This window comes from Ipomoea nil, unplaced genomic scaffold (assembly GCF_001879475.1).
Source record: "Ipomoea nil cultivar Tokyo-kokei standard unplaced genomic scaffold, Asagao_1.1 scaffold0317, whole genome shotgun sequence".
NCBI classification, from domain to species: domain Eukaryota; kingdom Viridiplantae; phylum Streptophyta; class Magnoliopsida; order Solanales; family Convolvulaceae; genus Ipomoea; species Ipomoea nil.
The window spans coordinates 7,157,763-7,164,620 of NW_017616745.1; the positions used below are offsets into that span (position 1 = coordinate 7,157,763).

General features: G+C 32.9%; 1 long non-coding RNA gene across 1 annotated transcript; it reads left to right on the forward strand.

The window, feature by feature from the left end:
- The first annotated feature begins 1,890 nt into the window (after window positions 1-1,890).
- Window positions 1,891-3,848, forward strand: LOC109171364. Its single transcript, XR_002052591.1, has 2 exons — window positions 1,891-2,013; window positions 3,689-3,848. It is a non-coding gene; the product is annotated as an uncharacterized LOC109171364 (long non-coding RNA).
- Window positions 3,849-6,858: the final 3,010 nt, after the last annotated feature.

Sequence of the window (6,858 nt, forward strand, 5' to 3'; positions counted from 1 at the left end):
AAATGCACAATTTTTTGGGTGTGTTGTGTATTTTTTTGTGTATTTATGTATTTCATTGTTGTCTATTTCCTAACATTGTTGGTGCATATTTGCACAACTTTTGTGTGTGTGTGTGATTATATATATATATATATATATATATATATATATATATATCTATATATATATATATATCTATATATATATATATCTATATATATATATATATATATATATATATATATATATATATATATATATATAGGCTCATGATCCCATTAGAACACCATTAGAACACACCCCAGGAGGAAATTAAGAACCAATTAAATCCAGCTGTAAAAATTGGAGGGATATGATCAAATAAGATTTTTAAAAAAATGGTGGCATTTTCGTCATTATTGCCACTTTCATTTTTAAAGTTGAACATTTAAATATGCAATATGTAACAACTAACACTAGTACAAAAAAAAAAAAAAAAAAAAAAAAAGTGCAAAGAAATATGACTTTAGATTACCCTTCTTCAAACAAGTGTAGTGTATTGTTAAAAAAGAAGTAGGTGACATAATCATTCTTCCATAGGTGACATAATCATTCTTCCAAAGGTGACATAATCATAACTAGATGAACAGTAACAACCACCCTTTTTAAATAAAATGATTGCAATTTCTAAAAAAAAAAAAAAAAAAAAAAAAAAAACCTGTGTTGACTTTCCTCGACCCTTTCTCTAGGAAAAGGTCACAGAACTAAGGCTATTCTTATCCCAAAAATTTCTCTCACCTTCTAAAATGGGTCCCACTTCCACGTCATCAATTTTGTATATAATAAAATAATATTAAAAGAAATAATAAAAATGAAAAAGACATCAAAAGCTTTGCAGTATGTCCTTTTCAGCAACTTTTGCAGCTTTTTTTCTCATTAGCAAATTCTCTCTCCTATTTATATTTTAGCAAATTCTCTCTCCCATTTCAATACACATCAGCATCAAAAAAGAATAAAAAATTATTATCTCTCTTCCATGTCATTTAGAAAGGGGAAAAATTTCTGGAATGGGATTAGCCTAAGACAGGAAAGTAAAAAAGTATGTCTTCTTTAATCTGTCTAAACTGTTGTGATTTCGCTGAACCCGCCACCTTTGTTATTCTCCCAAAACTGTTGCGACCCATAAGATCCACGCGACCATACCATTTCTTCTCCTCTCATCTCCCAAAACTGTTGTGATTTCGCTGAACCCTATCGGATCGAAGACTCTTCTCTTGTGCTTCAGCTCGAGATGAAGAAAGAATTGACATCAAAATTTTGATGAATAATTTTATATCTAAATATGCATGAAAAAAAATCACTTTTAAATTAAACAAACAAGCAATAAACTACAAACAATAAATCTTACATATACATATGCATTCAGCCACACTGCTAGCTAGTTGCCTCCGGCTGGTTGTCTTATTCAAATTAAAGCAAGCACATTCATAATTAAGTAGAAATTTCATGGAGACTTTATTCAAACAATTGAAATAGGGATAGTCTGATTTTTTAGATTCAAACATAAAACCCACTCCCACATCTTGGTAAGGTATTAATGGAAATAGGGGGCCTCCAACTGGGATTCCTGGTGGCGGAAGTTTTGGAACAATATCATAGACATCGGTGATTATATTCCAATTCTCTCTTGCTAATTATTTTATTAGCACAAAGAGCCTCCCTCACTTTGAGAGGTTGGTCCCACACTGTCGCTAGTAAGACTCGATCCCTGGTCATTCTTCCAAAGTTTCACCTCTATGACCAGTTAAGCTACCCATGCGGGCAGTTTTTAATTTATTTATGATGATGATGGGATGATGATACACTTCAATTCCCACATACTTCCCTCTCTTTATATACATCAGCCATGCCATTCATCTCTTCCCTCATTGTTATAATAACATTGTTATTATATTAAACCAAATCAAAATGTTGTGAGGTGGTTACTAATGGATTAGTAACAAGTCAAAATGTGATGAAGTGGTTATTAATGGGATTTGATTTGAAGTGTGTTAGGTTTATGGATTAGTTTCATTTGTGTGTTTGTTAAAATTAGTAGATTAGTGACATATATTAGTCACTATAAATAGGGTGTTTTTTTTTTTTCATTTCAAATGTAAAGAAGAAACAATGTATGTGAGAGTGTGTGCATTAAGAAGTTCAAGCTTTAAGCTTTCTCCTACCTGAGCAAATTACCGCACTAGAACCCCTCCATATATATATATATATATATATATATATATATATATATATATATATATATATATATAAAGATAGAACAGAGTTCAGGTGCGTGCGGTCAGTACGGCGCACCAATAGTCATGCAAATATGCACCAACAATGTTAGGGAATGCACAAATTAGGTAGCCATCACCAAAAACACAACATTAGGTATGCATATATAAAAGCACCACACAGTGTTCGAAAATGCACAATTAGGTGTGGGAAGATATGGTGCATTTTTTTTTTTGGGTGTTGTGCGTTTTTTGGTGTATTTGTACATTTCATTATTGTTGTGCATTTCCTAAAACTATTGTTGCCTTTTGTTAACACTATTGGTGCCTTTTGTTAACACTATTGGTGCCTTTTTCTAACGGCCGCACTGATTGCACGGGAAGGTGCGGCCGCATTTGAGCAGAAGTCTATAAAGATATATTACATTAAATATATCTTACAATTGGTATTAGAGTCTGTCAATCTTCCAACCTTGAGATATTTCCTATAGTGAGATATGGCAATGAATTTTAATGTTGTATGGTCTGGTCCAAAATTAGATGGGAAACTCGATTACAATTATTGCCAAATTATGATGACCACACATTTGAACGCTAAAAATCTTTGGATCTTTGTTGATCCTGGTCTGCCGGATGAAGCTTATGCAATCGCTATATGGTGAGATCAATTGGCATTGGGACAGATTCACTAAGGTGTTGATTACTCCATATTTGGGCTTTTAGCTGGTGTTGAAACAACAAAGGAAGCTTGGGGACATCTTAAAGATGTCACACAAAGGAGTCGATCGGGCACATAAGTCCAAGTTGCAGTTGTTGAGAAGGTTGTATGATCGATGTGAGATGACCTCTACAGAAACGGTAAATATGTATTTCTCTCGTCTTATTGATTTTGTGAATAAGATGAGGTTATATGGAGACACTATTAAAGATGGTGTAGTGGTTGAAAGAGTTCATCGAACAATGTCGATGAAGTATGACAGGGTGGTGGCTTCAATAACAGAGTCACATGATACCGATCGAGCTCTTATCAATTGCAGAGTTGAAAGGTCGATAGAAAGTCATATTGACAGGATTGCGTCAAAATCAGAAGCACTAGCAGAAGAAGCTTTGAAAAGCCAAGTCATTCTTAACATGACTGGCTCTAACCAAAGAGGTGGAGAATCTGCCAGATGTCGCGGGAAAACAAATCAACATTGCTCAACATTATTGAGTATTGTCCCAATGATTGTCAAATTGCAAACATTTTTACAAAGCCTTTGAAGACAGAATCATTCCTCAAATTGAAGAAAACGATTAGAATGATTAACATTTCGGACTTGGTTTAGGAGAGGCAATGTTATAATAACAGTGTTATTATTATATTAAACCAGATCAAAATGTTGTGAGTGATTACTAATAGATTAGTAACAAGTCAAAATGTGATGAAGTGGTTATTAATTGGATTTGATGTGTGTTAGATTTATGGATTAGTTTCATTTGTGTGTTTGCTAAAATTAGTGGATTAGTAACATATTAGTCACTAAAAATAGAGTGCTTTGTTTTCCATTTCAAATGTAAAGAAGAATGAGTGTATGTAAGAGTGTGTGTATTAAGAAATTTAAGCATTAAGCTTTCTCCATATTAATCTCCTCTCTCATCCAATTATATTAAGCTACTAGTTATCACACGCGCATCGCGTGAATTGTCCCATGCCTAATGTGTATTTTTAAATTAGTGTTTCAAAATTTATCAAAGTATCATTCTGTTTCCTAGCATATATAAACGCAAGATTATCAAAAAAATTCATAAAAGTAAATATTTTAAGAATGTATAACTATGACCTGTGGCATAATTTTTCATAAAATTAACTAGTGCAATAACAGTTTTAGAGGAAAACACCGACACTGGATAGTACCAAGCATGATTTTTGCTACATAAAGTTCTATTATTTGGCGTGATCCATGTTTCCTCTTGTTGCAACTTCCGTCAGAAATTAATTCTTGATTTAATCTAGTCTCCTGGTGCGCTTCACTATAATTTTAGTGCGTTAACGTAGTACACCTTAAAAAACATAACCAAATCCTTCTTCCTCAAAAAGGCAATGATAATAGGCATAATTTCTCATTTGTGTTGAATATCTACTGTAAATTAAGTGTACAGTTTCATCAATGCCCAATGCGTGATTCTAATTAATTGACAAAAGTTCATGTCAAATTTTATATTATATTTTTTTTTAATACAAACATATTCATAAGTATATGTTTAACAATTATGTCAATTTTGATTGGTATAAGGTTCGAAACTAAGATCTTCCTTTTGAAAATAAATGAGTAGTCTAAGAATAATAAATAATTAATAGAATATTTTGTTACTAAAATTTACACCGACGGAATGTAAGAACATTTAAAAAAAATAAACGACATAACAAATGGTAAAGTAAGAAAAATAATAAAAAATTACTAAAATCAAAATAATATGAACCATTCATTTCAACAAACAAATACACAATTTTTTTTAGATTCAGTTAGGGATCTAACTTTATTTACTCTTATTAAATTTGTGTATGTAGATACATATACACATATAAAAGATATATTAATGTAAATATATCTTACACTCCCGTGCATCAAGTGACAACATTTTATATTCTAACACTTAGATCCGATCTACGGGCAAGAATAAATTCATTAATTACTGATCTTCTATGTATCTCGACGGAGCACGTTTGTTTTTGGAGCCTTGGAGGACAATGGATATATATATATATATATATATATATATATATATATATGGCCAGGTTCCTATGAGAACAAGTCTTCCCGTGCGGTCAGTGCGGCATACACCATTAGGTATTCATAAATGCACCACACAATGTTCAAAAATACACCATTATGTGTGGTGTATTTTTTTTTTTTTTGTGTGGTGCATTTTTTGGGATTTCATTCTGGTGTATTTTCGAACACTGTATGGTGCATTTATGCATACCTAATTGTGTATGCCGCACTGACCGCACGGGAAGACCTGTTTTCACACGAACCAATATATATATATATATATATATATATATAGGGACGCACTCAGGTGCGAATAAGTGCCCAGGAAGGAAATGCGAACGAATCAGCACGCGACACGTGTCCATATCTAATAACTTAAAAAAAAACGCGGTGGCATTTTCGTAAATAATTGAACATCGAAGTGCAAGTAAAATCTCTTATAAGTGCACCTATTTTCACCTATAAGTGCATGTAATTTTGCCTTGTTAGCATTCACTTTCCGCAACCATTCATGCACCTGGGTGTGCTTATAACTATATGTGCAACTATTTATAACTATAGGTGCAACTACTTATAACTATAGGTGCACCTACTTTCACCTATAAGTGCATGTAATTTTGCCTTGTTATCATTCATTGATCTGAGTTCAACGGGTAGTAATACTCCTGAAAACCACTCGCAAACATTCATACACCTAGATGCAACTACTTATACCTATGTGTGCAACTACTTAGAACTATAGCTGCAAATACTTAGAACTATAAGTGCAACTAAGTATTGATGCTCAGTGTAAATTTTTACTTGCACCTATAATACATTTTACATGCACTTGTAATACATTTTACTTGCACTTCGATGTTCAATTATTTACGAAAATGCCACCGCATTTTTTTTAAAAATCAGTGTTTCTCGTCCATTAGATCTGGACACGTGGACGAACAGAATCCATTCCTATTTCGCGCCTGGGCGAGCCGTTCGCACCCGAGTGCAAGTCTATATATATATATATATATATATATATATATATATATATATATATATATATATATATATATAACAATGAAATGCAAAAATACACAACACACCCAAAAAAATACACTATATAACTCTTCACCCATAATGGTGCATTTTCCAACATTGTTGGTGATTTTATTCATACCTAATGGTGTGTTTTTGGCAATGTATACTTAATTTGTGTGATTTTTGTTGTGCATTTTCTAATATTGATGGTGTATATTTGCATAACTATTAGTGCGGCTGCACTGACCATACGGGAATGCACGACCGCACCTGAACTCTACTATATATATATATATATATATATATATATATATATAGGGGTGATCACATGTGGCCATGTTGTTAGGTATGGTCATATGGTCAATTATAGGCCATTAGATTAGATAGATCCAATGAATCATATTAATCAAGATTTTTTCAGTATTTTCGCGCACATTCTCCTACCTAGCGAACTGCAAAGGTAAACTCGTCATAAAACACCGGAATAGAGAAAATCACATTATTGTGTGTTTTATTACACTATTGGTGCATGTTGTCAACACTGTTGGTGTATTCTGGAACCCGTCCGCTATAAATGACCACTATAATTACCATAACATGGGAATACACCATTGGTGTGTTTCACTGTGGTGTGCTTTATTACACTATTGGTGTATGTTGTCAACACTGATGGTGTATTCTGGAACCCGCCCGCTATAAATGACCACTGTAATTACCATAACACCCCCACTTACCAAAACGCGCGAAAATCCTCAGAATTACCACTGTCGTTAGATTAAACTGATTCAACGACACAGATACGACCACACCTAATGACGTGACCACATATGAGCACTCTTCTATATATATATATA